At 37.9% G+C, this 17,206-nt stretch overlaps 1 protein-coding gene across 5 annotated transcripts in view; it reads right to left on the reverse strand.

Moving 5' to 3' along the window:
• DENND1A (DENN domain containing 1A) overlaps nt 1-17,206 on the reverse strand; it is a 545,539-nt gene that overhangs the window by 402,031 nt on the left and 126,302 nt on the right. The gene's annotated exons all lie outside the window — the stretch shown is intronic.

Here is a 17,206-nt window from a genome sequence, read left to right on the forward strand (position 1 = left end):
TAAAAAATGAAACATATCCTTCTCAAAATGCTTATACACTGTTATGAAATGCAGATAAAACTAGATGAAGTTTTCTTCAAAACAGAACCAATGCTTTCAGCTTGTCAGTGTAAACAAAATATCATGAAAAATTATGTTCCAGCTGACATAATTAAACTTGCTCAGAAACTATAAAAACACATGGGGGAAAATATCTTTTATGACCCCCTATTTAAAATAGAGTTACTAAAGGGATCACTTCATTGTTAAATCATAAGCAAAATGATCCAATGTCATCTTCTGTAAGTCAATACAGAAGTGAACAAATGAAAAGCTATTAGCATTCCATTTATTATCGATTAGAAAAACATTCAATCATTTGTAATAAGGAAAAGATCTGATTCCTCAGAGACATGTTAAGGTAAATGATCAGAGGTCAGAATAGTATCTATTTGAGAAATCATGAATCAATTCAAAGGCTTATGGAAAATCATAGATTTGAGGGTCTCCTGTCTAACAGTGATCACAATATATACTACCCATAGCTACCTTTAACCACCACACTAAAACACTAATTTACATCTCTGTGAAAGTGAATCCGTGTAAAAGTTAACTACGGTTCATTTATTCAGTGAAGATTCAAGAAGGGAAAAAAACTAAGGGCTTAGTCACAAACTACTAGGATCCTAGAAATACCAGTTTTCAAGTTATTAAAGCCATTTTGTATTATTTTCTAAAACTCAAGACTAACAACAAAAGCAGGAACATTCAAAGCATTATGCCAAAAGTAGAGCTCTCAAAATGAATGGTGAAAAAAAAGTTGAAACTATCTGCAAGTCATTTCAACTCTTGATGTGTCTTCTGGTTGGCTTAAAAGCTGGGAATCAATTTCTTTCTTCACCCTCACCTTCAACTACTGGGAAGGAATCAATGATGTGTCAAGATTAACTAGAGAACTCGAGTAATGCCCCTGCAGTACCGAATCAGGGCTTCCCTGATAGGCAGCAGCTACTTCACTTGACCTGTTTTTGGCCCAAAGGACTGAAACTGCCCAAGGACTCAGCCCTCATGAGAGAGGAGGCCAGCAGGCACCAAGAGTGTGGGAGGAAAAGGACTAGGCCGGTGGAGAATTTGTCAGCAGGAGACAAAGGGGCAGCCTGTTGCCTAACAATCCTCTACCAGTGTGCAGTGAGGGGAAAGGGAGGTGACCAAAGGAGAATAAGGGGCCTACAAAAGAGGGCAGTGGCTATAATTCCTAAAAATACATAAATAACTTAAAATTTGGTCCAGAGACCCAAAAAAATGCAGCTCTAAGCCACTGAGGGATATAATAAAACAGAGGTTGGGAAAGCCACTAAATCATCTAAGGCTTATTCTTTTTCTTCCAATTGACATGTGGTTTAACACTTACTCTTCAACTACCAAACTTCATACAAAAATTACTCTCATGCCAATTGTTAATATCATGTCTTTCTTGCTAGTTTGTGCTTCTTGGGAACTACAAAATACCCATGAAAATAAAACCAAAGACTACTTTTCTATCACCATTTTGTGAAAGACTATATGTCAGAAACCAAAATTTGCAGTATATTCTTTAATTTTTAGAAATACCACTCTTATTCATAGGTAGCAGATAGTTCTTAAATATTTTCAGTCAACTATATTAATAAGAAACCATAATAAAAAACTCATTTTAAAAATATTTTTGATTAATATATACATCATAGAAAGGAAAAAGGCATGTGAAAAATCAATGAAAAGAAAAAATCAAGCTATCTTAACACACTGAAGATAAGATGACCATGGAATGCCAAGATGGAGGCCATTCATACTGTCTCAATGGAAGGCAACACAAACACCATCAATTAAATTCCTTCAATTGTCCTAAGACTCTCTAAAATAAGATTACCGGGTTTCAACAGAATAACATTCCAAGATAATACATGCATTATTAGTAACAATGATTCAAGCATACAACTTTTGGTTTCATTAGGGCCCCTAACTTTTACAAAAAAACAAACTTCCCGGGTCCTTAACACTCACCAAAACAACACAATACTTTTTTAAAAAGAAAGAAAAGCAATGCTTTTTAAAACCAAGTCAACCTATAAAGTTCCACTCAATTAGCTCAAAGATTCAGTCCAATAGTTCATAAAACTACGAAAGCCATTTTGGAAAGATTAACACAAAAACTGCAAATAATTTATTTGAATTTTCTTAAAATGTCTATTTAAGACCGGAGGCTGAAATCTTTTTTCACATTGAGTCAATCACAATGCCATAATGTCACCAAAATATCGACATTGGAAACATCTGAGTTAAAAAGGCCCAAATACAATCTGCTTTTCTCAAGCAACACAACACCCGCCTTACTAACAGTTTCAGCATGGCACATGTACAAAACCTAGCACCCTGCAGTTAAGCAAACCGCCTTTAAATTTTCTGTCTGGCAGCAATCCACTTGCGTGTCTGTATGTTTTTACAAGTACTCTATGTATTTCATTGCGTCAGCTGCATTTCTTTGAGTTTTAAATGGTCTGGGAACATTTTATGAAATGTTCTATATCTTTATATGGAAAATAACATACACTGGAAAACTGTGCATCGGTCTAATATTTATATATCTATTTATCCACCATTCAATGCTATAATTGCTAATGTTCCAAAACACCTTCTTATATTCATAAGTTCACTATCAAATGCAGTGTCACCAAACAGCTAACTTTCAACACAAAAATCTGCAGGGAAGCGTATTACCAGGGAGGAAAGTAACATAATTTGATTAGGCAACTGGCAGTAAGAATACAGTTATCAGCATATGTCGAGCTTTTTCCTCATGAATTGTCCCATTGACAGAAAATTAAGAATCTAGGGGTACACAGCACACCCTTCTTTCCTTATCCTTGTCTCTTAACAACTTTCTCCGGGTTTAGGCAATAGATACTTACAAACTTAAAAATGTCGTCAACTCCCAGGAAAAGACTTTTCAACAGGAAAAAAATATTGTATTTAAAATATCTTGCCAACAATACAAAATATTGTATTTAAAATATCTTACAACAAACAAATTCTATTTAAAATATCTTGTACACCAACGTGCACTCTGACAGAGTCCATGCATCTCTTAACCAAAGAGGCAGGTGGCTCTCAGACAAGGTTTCACATCATGTCAATGTGATGTCCCAGCACCATGGCCATAAAACAGGCTGTCCCCACAGAAACATGTGCATCGCTTCCACTGAAGGCCACAAGAAGCATTTCCATATTTAAACATAGACATTTCACAGTATAGAACTCCCAAAACCACAATCTCACTCAGGCACAGAACATGACCATGCTTAAAATGCTATGTCTTCACAGCAGGAAAAAAACTGATCTACCAAACAAACATGTCTAATTTTTTTTTCTTTTAAGAAAGGCAATTTTTTTTCACATCTCAATAGTCTGTTTTCTAGTCTTCTACTATACATACTTTTAAATCTTTAAGATATACCAGACTACCACAGAATGTTTAATTAATAAAATAAGAGTGTGGGCAAGACTTACTGGAAAGGTGCTATAAATTATTTTACACAGGCTCCAAAACCCTGAGTTCTGCCTTAGGCTTAAAGTTCCTAGAAAACGTGGTAGACAGATCTTTTACAACAGAAATGCAAAATAATTCATAAAAGTACTGTGGTTATGTATGAGGGCTCATTTGTACATTGGTAACTCATATGTGTATACACACACACACACACACACACACACACACACACACACACACCCCTCTTACCAAATTATTTTCCTGTTTCCCTCTGTCATATCAATGACTCCATTTAAAGAGTCAAGGCATGACATATTTTTAAGCTGATTATTAAAAAATACACCAACCTCATTTTGTACAAAACACATAACAACTGCATACTAACTAAACGCCATTATCTTCTATAAGAGGATCTCTTTTAGGACATTTAAGAGAAACTGCAAATGCAGCAGTTAACACTGGAATCTACATTGCTTTCACTTTTAACATGTTAGGTACTCAAGGCAGAAAACATTCCATTTAATGCCCGCTGAATTTACCTAATCATTGTCTCTGGGATATTTCAGTCAGTAAGAGACAAAATATTGAACATATTTAAAGCTTACAATTACAAAATCTGCCCTTTAAGAAGCAGAACTTTAACATTAGCTATAAACCATATAATCTCATTGTTCAATTTCATGGAGTTTGAGATACTATCTTCCTCTTCCCACAACCATAAATGTTAATCCAAGCTGTAATCAGATTTAATTTTCCAGATGAGAAGATGGGAATATGCTACAAACAGGATAATAGTCCACTACACTGTGCTTTCACTAATGACATTTCCAAATTTTATACGCTAAAAATGTAGACTTCCAGAAAATAGTCTAAGAAGTTGTACAATTTGAGAACAAGCTTAAATCCTCCCCAAAACACACCCAGAAATAAGCTTTCTTTTAATGTTCAAGAAGAAATTTTTTTGTATTATGCATAATCAAAGTTTCTTGAGGAGATGACTGCAAACTGGACTGCATTAAGTATAGCATTCCAAGGACACTGCTAAACTTACTAAAGCTACGAAAATTCAGCTTCATTTATTTTGCATTGTAGAATACCTGACTCATTAAAGTTAGCATTTTATAATAAATAAACACAATTAGTCTAGTAAATTATTCTGTTTGATTGTCAAAATTTACTTATTACAAATATTTTTGAAAAGAATGTTTGAAATGTTTTAGAGTTTAAAAATCACCATGTTTTCCTTTTTTTGACAATGAAACAAAAAGGTTTAAGTTGTTTTTCCTTTTAAATTTTTTTAATGAAAAATTACTTTTCAAAAGAAATACTGATTCTAAAATGCAGATTTGACTCTAAAATTTGAAAGAAGTCTAATTTACAAATTATAGAAAAAATCATTTTGAAGTACTATAAATGCATTTATTTGGATTTCATGTACAAATGAATTTGTTACTTCATATATATGGAGAGAAAATATATATATTCTATATAGAAAATATATATATATATTCATTCTAGGTATCACTTTTTGCTTTAGCACATGAGGACTGTAACACATAAAAACTTTAAATCATCCTAATTTTTTAACCATGAGTCTAGTCTAGCATTTTCCCCCAACACTGGCATTTAAAATATAACCAAATGTAATTTCACAGCAGTCAGCCTAATAACATAGGAACAGTGAACCATCAACATCCATAATAAAAACATAAATAATATTATTCAAGGAAAGAGAGCAAAACCCACCTCAGTATGGCAAGCAATGGAGCCATTCAAATGCCAGATTCCTCCTCAGACTAACATATTCTGCCTTTCAGACATATCCTGCTCCGATGTGACTATTTATGCATAAACAGCAGACACTGACCTATTGTTTTCAGTTGTTGAAGTTATGAATGTAGTACAGTTACCAATTAAGTGAATCAACAAGTCCTAAATGCATCAGCTGTTGTACAAATAATGAGTCCATTGACATTATACAGTAAAATCTAGGGAGTTTCATCTTTCTTTCTAGAGAATACGGATGGATTTTAACCAGCAAATGCCACTACTTACTGATAATTTGAAATATTTTTCATAATGTCATGTACAAAAGGAATATTAGTCTGATCCTTAACCGAACTTAAGCTATGTGAATCCAAAAATGAAACGTAAGTGAAATTCCAAAGGGAGCTTTAAAATACAAAAGCAAGGGCAGGGTGTGCTGGAGGCAAAAAACAAAAACAAAAACAAAAACAGGACATATTCACTTACATCTACCTTTTTCTCTACTGAATATCTCAGTTTTTAACTTTCATTATTACTTAAATTTAAATATTTGGATGTTTAAAAAATTACTTCAAAATTATTGGAACCAATTCCTAAAATCTATCAAATTGATAGATAATTATAGATGAAGATTTTTTTAATGATTATAATCTCAGGCTTCCAAGTAATTTTTCTATGAATTAAGATTCATTTTATCCCACTTTTTTGAATGAGTAACCTGAAGTGTCACATTTTTATGCCAATATGAATAATTGCTTTATACTTTGCCTAAACGACAGCTGTGCCCTTTATGTATTACAAATATGACATCACTGCATATGGTCTTCATAAATAGATATATCATATCTGTCAAATTTGGTGAAAAGAGATAACTTATTTATTCAAATATTAAAAAACTATTGATGAAAAACACTCACTATTTGTCAGGAACTATGATAGGTATTTTAAAGAAAATTTCTGATTTTACCTCCCTGACAAAGCTATGCTATAGAGACTATCAAGTCAATTTTATCATTTTAAAGAAAGCAATAGGTTATCACTTGTCCAAAGTTAGAAAATTACTAGTCACTCGTGGAACAAATGCTCTGATGTGGCTGGCCCTGTTAATAAATAAGCCACAGTCCTCACCCTCCAGGAGTTTACAGTCTAGCCCTAATGGAGAACACAGAGAATTAAACAAGCAGGTACCATGGGGCTTCATAAGAATGATGCTAGGAATTAATCAGCATAGGGCAATTGGCCTTGTCCTAAGGGGGACAGAAAAATCTTCCAAGAAGTAGTAGAGCCAGGGGTAGAGTCCAGGACTATATCAAGGCTCATCTCATGACCCCGCACGCCCACTTCTGAAGAGTAAACAATATAGTGAATAGGTCTGCTGTGAGGCCGAGTCCCATGTCTGTCTTAACTTTGTCTCCTACAAAATGTCTTAACTGTTATAAATACCCCACCAATATTTGGAGTGTAATAGAATTAACAGAACAAAATAAACTCATTAAACACCCTGTCTCTTCAAGTGGATAAAAGGCCAATTTCCAAACATCCAAATGAAAACAAGCCTTTGAATGCTACAGACTTCCTAAAGATCACATTGGCATGTCGTAAGCACACAATAAATATTAGTTGTTGTTATATTATTAACCCCAATGGAGAAATAAGCAAGCGCTATAAATTGGATGACTACAGATGTATAGGTGTTCCTCAAATTGGAAATACATGTGTTCCTGAAATAAACTTTTATAAACCCAATTAAAATTTTCCCACCGCCTTCTGCTTACTTAGAAACATTATAACTTTATCAGAAACTAATTTTTCTCTACATTGTCAGCAGTTCCAAAATCTTTAAGCTACAGTTTATTTGCCTCCTGGCATCTGTTTTGCTAATGATCTGTAAACATCAAATACACTAGGGACTCTCCCAGATTTACAGAAACCCTGAGGTGAATCTGTATAAATTGAAGGACCCTTCTGCTAATTCCTTTGCTTTCTAAGTTTGCATACTGGGTTTCAGAAACAGAGTTCCACTAAATATTTTTGCAATAACAATTATACTACCAGCTACCACTTATTGAATGCTTAGGTATACAAACCATTGCCACAGGTGGCTTAATTTATTATTCTATTTAATCATAACGATTCTTCCAGGTAAGTAGATATATCTCTATTTAATAAATAAGAAGAGTGAGGCTCATAATGAACAAATTCACAGAGTTAAGTAACAGAGCTGGGATTCCATCAGACTCCAAAGAATTCAACACGGGCTTTCCTTTTTGGCTTTATTTATGTCCTCCTGTTGAACTGTCTTCTAGTCATTACTGTGACTCAACAATAAGAATACATCTGGACAAATAACTAAAACATGTTGTCATAAAACAGGCCTTAGCAGATTATGAATGAGAGCTTTCCAATTTCTTTATTTATAGTGCTTTGCCAAGTTCAGGATATAAATAAAATGACTCCAAAGTAACTAGCACTCTATTCAACTAGAAAATACAATATTTAAAATATGAATCCATATTAAAAACTTAGAATAAATTCGAAAGCTAGAGCTATCCTTGTCTCATCCATGAAAAAAAAATCTTGCCAAACAAATAGAACAAATAAGGACACAGAGAAAATGTTTTCCTACTTAAGAAAACCTGTTTCCAAGTACCTCTAAACCACAATGAGAACCCCAATGCTGGAGTTCCCATTCCATACAGGATAGATAACGCGGACACCTCTGCAGGGGAAGCACATGCCCAGCACATAGAGCCTTCCTTATACCAAAATCCTGCCTCCCCTACCCCACCCTGCTTCCAGGGAACAAGTCACTGCTACCTAGCCCTTATCTGGACCATTAGAGAAGCAATGCCTATGTCCTTTGAGACTTTTTTTGTTGTAGTAAAATATACATACAGTTGACTATTTTGACCATCTTTATGTGTACCATGTTGTGACATTAAGTACATTTGCATTGTTGTGCCACAATCACTACCATCCATCTCCAGAAATTTCTCATCTTCCCTAACTGAAATTTTGAACCCATTAAACACCAACTCTTCATTATCCCCTTCTCCCAGCCCCTGGCAACCACCAATCTACTTTCTGTCTCTATGAATGTGACTACTCTAGTCACCTGATATAAGTAGCATAATGTCTTCAGGGTTCATTCATTGATGTAGCATGCATCAGAATTTCCTTCCTTTTCACAGATGAATAACATTAGTTGTATGTAGATACCACATTGCTTATTATTCCATCAATGGACACATGGGTTACTTCTACCTTTCAGCTACTGTGAAAAATGCTGCTACGAACATGGGTGTACAAGTATCTGAGTCCCTGCTTTCACTTCTTTTGGGTATATATCCACAAGTCAAATTACTGGATCATATAATAATTCTACATTAATTTTTTTGAGGACCTATACCATTTTTAGTGTTTCAAGACCTTTATATTATAAAACTACTGTAACAGCCTACAATCCTTAGTGTAGACATTAAGGCCAACCCAGCCAATTTCATCTCTATGTCTTAAATATAAATACCTAAACCTGACCAGCTTAATCATTTAACTTTCCCACAAAGCTTGACACGCTCTATTCACTTTTCTCTTCTTCCCACTGTCCAAATCAGGTCCTTTCAAAAGATGCATTTAGGCATCACTCTTATAAATGTGCCCAATTGTATATTCTTGTATGAATGACCCTTCTTCAAACTTCAAAAGACAAAAAACTATGTCCTCCATCAAAAGTGCACTGAATTTTTAATGAGGTTGCCACAGGAATAGCAAAACCAGCACACTCACATCCATGGCTCCCCAAACTCACGAAACTAACTTGCTTTTGGCACTCCTGGTCAGCCAGAAGCAAAACTTGCAACCTCTTCTAAGCTCCCTTCACATCTTTACCCTCTTACTGCAACCGAATGCTCGCTTCCTCTGGGGTCCTTTCAAGAGTGGGATGTTTCTTCCCTACCTCTCCTCCCACTGTCCTGGAGGTGGTATAGATGGCCTCTGTTCCTTAGAGCCACTTCCAGACCATTCACCTTCCTTACTCTCCAAAACCCCAGATTTTAATCTCTGGTCACCAGACCATGCCCTCCTCCCTACCACCACCACCACTCTGCTTTGTTGTCACCTACTAATCCCAGAGTTACTCCTCACCCTTGATTCTCGTGGCTCATACTGCATTGCCACGCACTTTAACACCACTCCCACCGGTCTTCCTGATTTCACTATTCACACAGATGATCCTTCCAAATCCCTGAACTCTTGATTCCTAGGCCACTCCCCGCCAACAGTCTCATCCACTACTCCTATGGTCACAGCCTAAACTCTACCACTACCAATAACTGAAAACCCTTAGTAATCACAAATTTCAAGCATCTCGGTTTCCAACCATGATCCACTTCCTCTCTTTCCATTCATCCCCTGTAGTACTCTTCTTTCTTCTATCCCACAGGGATAGAGAAATAAGAATAAGAAATAAGGTATCCATCTTTCTACTACCTTTTATCCTTAAAGAGCTTAAATTCCATTGTTATAACTATTCTTTATACACATTCTCAACTCCCTTGTGCCTCTCTGTCATCCTCTCTTGGCAAACTCCAGTCCTTCTGAAATCCAACTATCTGCCTGCACCCACATAGCTGACAGGGGGTCCATTTTCATAGCTGTTCCATGTATACTTGGAAACTCCTGACACCTTATAGTTTAAGGCATGTGGCTGGAGAAAAACACACAGCTATGCTGATTAATCTCACCTTAAATCTGTGATTATTAACCATAAGTGAGCTGTAATGCAACTCAGTAATTATACCACATTTTCCTTCATTCATTCACACTTTCTCTCTCCCTCTCTCCATGGTGCCTATTTTACATTTTCTCTTCTTCTCTCAAACCTTCTCTAACCTCAACTGCCACTGATTCCCTTACTTGCCACTTCCCTGAGAATACAGAGGAATCAGAAGAGAACTCCCACAAGCCCCACTACCACCTCTATTCTCTCACCACCTCTGCCCCAGACTCTACCTTTGTCTTGTTACATGTGCCCCTTGCAAAGGCCCTTTGCCACTTGTGAAGGAGGACCCCATCTCTCTTACCAACTCAGACAGAGCTCCACCAATCCTCCTGTTTTATTAATTTTACCTCTCTATAGGACCTTTCCCATCAGCATAGAAACATGCTGTTATTTCTGTAAATAGTTTTTAAAAGGTCAAGCCTACTCTCCAACAGCTACGCCCCATTTCTCTCTTTCTCTTTGTAACTATATTCTTTGAAACAGGGTCTATACACACAGTCACCATGCTGTCTCCTCCCACTCTCTTGGGCCCATGACAACCAAGCTTTCACCTCACCGCTTCTCCGAAACTTCCACATACCAACAGCCACATCAATGACCTCTTTTACTGCTAACATCAATTATCAATCTTTAGTCTTGATCTACAAACACCATTTCACACCCACAATTGCTTCCTCCTTGATATGGTTTGGCTGTGTCCCCACCCAAATCTCATTTTGAATTTTAACTGCCATAATTCCCACGTGTTATGGGAGGAACCTAGTGGAAGGTGACTGAATTGTGGGGGTGGGTCTTTCCTGCACTGTTCTCGTGACAGTGAAGGAATCTCATGAGATCTGATGATTTTAAAACTGGGAATTTCCATGCACAAGCTCTGTCTTTGCCATCCATGTAATATGTGACTTGTTTCTCCTTGCCTTCCACCATGATTGTGAGGCATCCTCAGGCACGTGGAACTGTAAGTCTCATTAAACCTCTTTCTTTTGTAAACTGCCCAGTCACAGGTATGTCTTTATCAGCAGCATAAAAAGGACTGATATACTCCTGGAGTCATTTTCTTTCTTCAGGTAGCTTCCAGGGCATCCCACTCTCCTGCCTCACTGGCTTCTGCGGGCTTCTTGCTGATCTCTCCTTATTGAAGGGTCCTAGAACTCAATCCTTGGACTCGACTTTCCTTTGCTGATGCTCTTTCCATTCCATCACTTCAAATATGCACTATCAGCTTTAAATTTATTTCTCCAGCACCTATCTCTTCTAATTCCAGACTCATTAATCTGTCTATTCAACATCTCCATTTGACATCTCAAATTTAACATGTCCAAAACTGAACTCCTGATCTTTCTCTCACATCCTCACATCCCAGAGCCAATGTGTTAGCCACTCCTGCCAACTAAATCTTCAAAATGTATTCAAATTCTGACCATTTCGCTCCATCTCCACCACTAGCACCCTGATTTAAGCCACCATCATTTTCCACCTGAATTAACTACCAATAGCCTCCTAACAGGTTTTCCTGCTTCTGGTTCCAATTTCCTGTAGTCCATTCCCAAATAGCAGCTAGAGGAATCCTGTAAACCTCAGTTCAGGGCCTCCTCTACAACGTCCCCCCCTTTTGCCAGCACACCTCTGAACTAACTTCCTACTAACTCTCCTCTCCTAACTTTATTCCAGCTTTGCTGGTCTACTTGCTGCTCCTCAAACATGTCTGCCATGCTTCCACTTCATGGCCTATACCCTCACAATTCACTCTGTCTGATAAAATATCAAGGAATAAGGCATGTGCTATCAGATTTTATTCACAAGTTAGTTTCCCACTGCGGCCTTCCCCAACCACCTTATTTAAAATTATAATTTTCCTATCCCCACCATTCCTCATTCCATTTTCTTGGGTTATGTTTCTCTTTGGTGCATTTCACCATGCAACTTATATACAGGTTGAGTATCTTCTCTTTTCTAAAATGCTTGGGACTAGAAGTGTTTTGGACTTCAGATTTTTTCAGATTTTATAATATTTCATATATATAATGAGATATCTTGGGGATGGGCCCCAAGTCTAAATGCAAAATTTATATGTCATATATACCTTATACACACAGCCTGAGGTAATTTATACAATTTTTTAATTAAAAAAATTTTTTTCAAGACAGTCTTGTTCTGTCCCAGGCTGGAGTGCAACGGCATAATCTCAGCTCATTGCAACCTCTGCCTCCCGGGTTCAAGCGATATTCTTTTGCCTCAGTCTCCCAAGTAGTTGGGATTACAGACACCTGCCACCATGCCTGGATAATTTTTATATTACTAGTAGAGTCGGGGTTTCATCATGTTGGCCAGGCTGGTCTCGAACTTCTGACCTCAAGTGATCTGCTCACCTCGGCCTCCCAAAGTGCTGGGATTATAGGTGGGAGCCATCGCACCGGCCTATACAATATTTCAATAATTTTGTGCATGAAACAAAGTTTGTGTACAATGAACCATCAGACAGCAAAGATGTCACTGTCTTAGCCAACTATGTGTACAATCTGTGGTTTGGCATCACCATCATTCCCGACTGTGAATTCATATGCTACCAATAAGCAATTATTTTCTTGTACCTATTTACATGGAAGTACTTAACAGTAAAAAAAGGTGACATACTGTTTTGGGGGGTTTTTTTGTTTTATTGTTTTGAGACAGAGTCTCGCTCTATCATCCAGGCTAGAGTGCAGCGGTGCAATCTCTCCTCACTGCAACCTCTGCCTTCTGGGTTCAAGTGATTCTCCTGACTCAGCCTCCCAAGTAGCTGAGATTACAAGCATCCACCACCATGCCTGGCTAATTTTTATATTTTTGATAGAGACAGGGTTTCGCCATGTTGGCCAGGCTGGTCTAACTCCTGACCTCAGTTGATCCGCCCACCTCGGCCTCCCAAAGTGCTAGGATTACTGCACCCAGCCCCAACACACTGTTAATACAGTGAAAAAATAACATGTTCAGAGTAACTTGTGACATCACATCAGCACTCAGAACAGGTTTTGGAGTATTTTGGATTTTCAGATTAGAGATGCTTAACCTGAACTTATTACCTGTTTTCCCCTAGTAGATTACATGCTTTATAAAGGCAAAGATCTTTGCTTGTTTTGGTCACTTCTATATCCCCAACATCTGGAAAAAGGCCTAGCATATAAAGACTGAATGAACAAAAGAAGGAATGAAAGAATAAAGGGAGTAATACCCTTTCTTCTCAAATATCTCTTTTGGCAACATGTACCAAAAGCATTATCAATGTCCACACTCTACACCCTAGTAATTCCACACCTCAATATCTATCCAAAGGAAATAGTCTGAAGTGTAGGTATTTTAAAAAAATTTTTTCAAACCTCATGGCAAAAATTCAAGGAGTATTAGAGTATTAATAAGCTCAAGTGATGCAATATTTCTATCACCATTAAAATCAGGTGATACCTGTAATAATAGGGGGAAATACTAACATCATTGCATTATGAAGAATTAACTCAAAATACAAAGATTTATCATACTATAATAGCAATTATCATTTTTTAATGTTTTAAATCCAGAATAAAAGTTAACTCATCAAAATCTCTAACCACCCATGTGGAGAATCTGTTGTCTGTTCTTTGAGTCTTTGAGTTGGATTACTAGTGATTTTTTTGGCCTTAGCTTCTGAATTTTCTCTATTTGTATTAAGATTCATAATTTTTTAAATGAACTTTGTCACAGATATGTTCCTGGGAAATTAAATTTACATTACAACAATTTATAATGTTCCCATCTGCCTCTTGCAGGAATCCACCCGACTACGTCAGCCCACACTTGACTGGTCTCCTCCCTAAGCTTCTGTAACATTTGCTATTTTGGCAGCATAATAAATGACTACGCACCTGATTATGCACCTAATCATTTCCTATCTTAGACTGTTAATTCTTTCATTTAAGTACTTATCTCCCCAATAAGTAAAATAAGCCACTCCAATGACCAGAACCCGTGTCTCTTTACCATCTGTGCTCTCCCACAGATAAAGGCACCACAGACTTCAAGCACAGTGCACAACACAGAGTAGGCTGCCTTCCATACATGCTTGCTGAACTAAATTCTACTCTGAACTGCCCTTATTAAATTTCCTGGAGTAGATTAATTCAGGGGTACTTTCAGCCAGCTCTCCTCCAAAAGACTTCATGGAATGCCTACTCTGTGTCACACACTGTGGTAAGCATAGACCATGTCATGCCACTTAAGCTTCCCAATTCTACAAGGTAAGTATTGTTATCCCCAGAAGATCGGGAAAGATTAAATTCCTGGCTCATAATTACACCAGTGGTAAATGCAAAAGCTAAGATTCAAACTCAGATTTAACTCTAAAACCTGTATACTTGGCCAGGCATGGTGGCTCATGCCTGTAATCACAGCACTTTGGGAGGCCAAGGTGAGTGGATCCCTTAAGGTCAGGAGTTCACAACCAGCCTGGCCAATATGGTGAAACTACATCTCTAATAAAAATACAAATTTAGCCAGGTGTGGTGGTGGGCACCTGTAATCCCAACTACTCGGGAGGCTGAGGCAGGAGAATCACTTGAACTCGGGAGGCAGAGATTGCAATGAGCTGAGATCATGCCACTGCACTCCAGCCTGGGTGATAAGAGCAAAACTCCATCTTCCAAAAAAAAAAAAAAAAAAAAAAAAAAAAAAAAAAAACAGCAACAACACCACCACAACAAAAAATCCTATACTCTTAATCATTATGCTTACATGGCAGAGGTTATCAGCCTCTAACATGCATCAAAGTCACCTGATGGGGTTGATCAGTTTCTGTTTCAGTAAGTCTTTAAAACAGTGCCCAATAATTTGCTTTTCTTTTTGAGGCACTCTTATTCTGTCACCCAGGCTGGAATGTAAGTGGCAGGATCACAGTTCACTGCATCCTCGACCTCTGGGCTCAAGAGATCCTCCTGCCTCAGCCTCCCAAGTAGCTGGAACTACAGGCAAACATCACCATGCCTGGTTAATATTTGTATTTTTTTTCTGTAGAAACGGAGTTTTGCCAAGTTGCCCAGGTCTGGTCTCAAACACCTGAAATAAAGCAATCTGCCTGCCTAATTTGCATTTCTAACAAGTTCCCAGGTGATGTTGATGCTGCTATTCTGGGGAACTACACTTTGAGAATTACTGTTATACAGACTTGATTTAAAAAAAAAAAAATGCCGGGCGCGCTAGCTCACACCCATAATCCCAGCACTTTGGGAGGCCAAGGCAGGTGGATCACGAGGTCAAGAGATCGAGACCATCCTAGGCAACATGGTGAAACCCCATCTCTACTAAAAATGCAAAATTAGCTGGGCATGGTGGTGCTTGCCTGTAGTCCCAGCTACTTGGGAGGCTGAGGCAGGAGAATTGCTTGAACCCAGGAGGCGGAGGTTGTGATGAGCCAACATCACGCCATTGCACTCCAGTCTCAGTAATAAGAGCGAAATTCCGTCGCAAAAAAAAAAAAAAAACCTAACAATAGGAATCCAGTCATCACAGTTCCGTAGACAAGGTAAGACATCTTCAACTCCATCCTTCTAGTCTCAGCTCAAGTTCTATAATACTTACCAGTGATGGTTCTCAAGCCAAACTTCCCACACTGGCAGGTACAGTGCCCTGCCTATGTGTTAACCCTAAGTACTTTGCAGAGCAGCTCACTGTCTCTCTCATAGCATTCCGTGGGCCCTACAGTATCACAGAAGCTGGAAAGCTAAAAACTATTTCCCAAAAGCCCCTGCAACTAAGATCCTGTGTGTGATTAGGTTCTTCCAATCAGATCTACCTAGTGAGACTTGAAAGCTCAGGGAGGTGGAGAGACAGGAGACAACAGGAGGAACCCATTTTTCTGATAGAAAACCTAGAAAGAACGGTATGATGGTTTCTATTATCTTCAGCTGGACTGCAATGGATACACACCCTGCATGTTCCTCTGAGTACTTATTTATCTTACTATCCGGTAGGCCTAGAACAGTAATGGACTAAGAGCACAAAGTCATTTTGGCAAGCTTTTAGGCAATCACAATAGCCATTATAATATTTAAAAGATTTGGCATGAATCTTAAAATGTTGAACTTTTTAAGCAGCAGGCCTAGATTCTGCCATTATCTGACCTTAAATACATCTCTGAACCTGAATTCTCTCACATATAAACTAAAAATGTTGACTGAGTTTTTCTTGACTCTAAAATTCTATCATTTTATGATCTAAAAGCCTGAGACAACTCATTGCTTTGGTAAAACATCAATGCCTGTAAGTATCCTATAAAGGAAAATGGCCCTGAGGAAAAGTACTTCTGGTTTTCTGTGTAACCAACCACTCCGTAGCGTTAACAGGCCTCTTAGAAAAGACAGAAAACAATATTAAAGTCCTTTCAATGAAGAAAAATTCTAAGTGTAAGCAGCAGTGGCTAACTTAAATGTCATTCGATTTACGTCTTCTTAAATTAAGAACTTAGAAAGTCTGAACACTGAAATAAGCATTTCCCAGTAAGAAGTAATTAGCTGGATAATTGTCCTCAACTAGGCCTAACACCTGACATAACTGAGAATTTTAAATTTTTTTGGCCTTGAGATGGAGTCTCTCTCTGTCACCCAGGCTGCAGTGCAGTGGCACAATCTCGGATCACTGCAACCTCCGCCCCTGGGTTCTAGCAATTCTCATCCCTCAGACACCAGAGTAGCTGGGATTACAGGCATGCACCATCATGCCCAAATAATTTCTGTATTTTTACTACAGATGGGGTTTCACTGTGTTGGCCAGGCTGGTCTCGAACTCCTGAGCTCAAATGATCCGCCTACCTTGGCCCCAAACTGCTGGGATTATAGGCGTGAGCCACAGCGCAGGCCAACAATGAGACTTTTAAAGGTTCCTTTTGTCGTCTCTGCCTGACTTTGTTTCATGACTTTCACTTCATTATCTGGAGTCGTTCCCTCCCTCTTGCCATTAATCTAAAACCTGCATTTCTGTAAGGCCTCCATTTCAAGGACCAATAAAACCTATATGGAATAACAGAAAGAATATTGGCTGGAGGTAATTCTAAAAGATCTCTCCTCCGCAATTTGCATTTCCTCCATCACCTCATGTTTTGGCATCATGGTGTTGGACATCATATCTGTCTTTCATGTCACAAGGCAACT

The sequence above is a fragment of the Sapajus apella genome, unplaced genomic scaffold (assembly GCF_009761245.1).
Source record: "Sapajus apella isolate SASKATOON/1434 unplaced genomic scaffold, GSC_monkey_1.0 scaffold76, whole genome shotgun sequence".
Classification (NCBI taxonomy): Eukaryota; Metazoa; Chordata; class Mammalia; order Primates; family Cebidae; genus Sapajus; species Sapajus apella.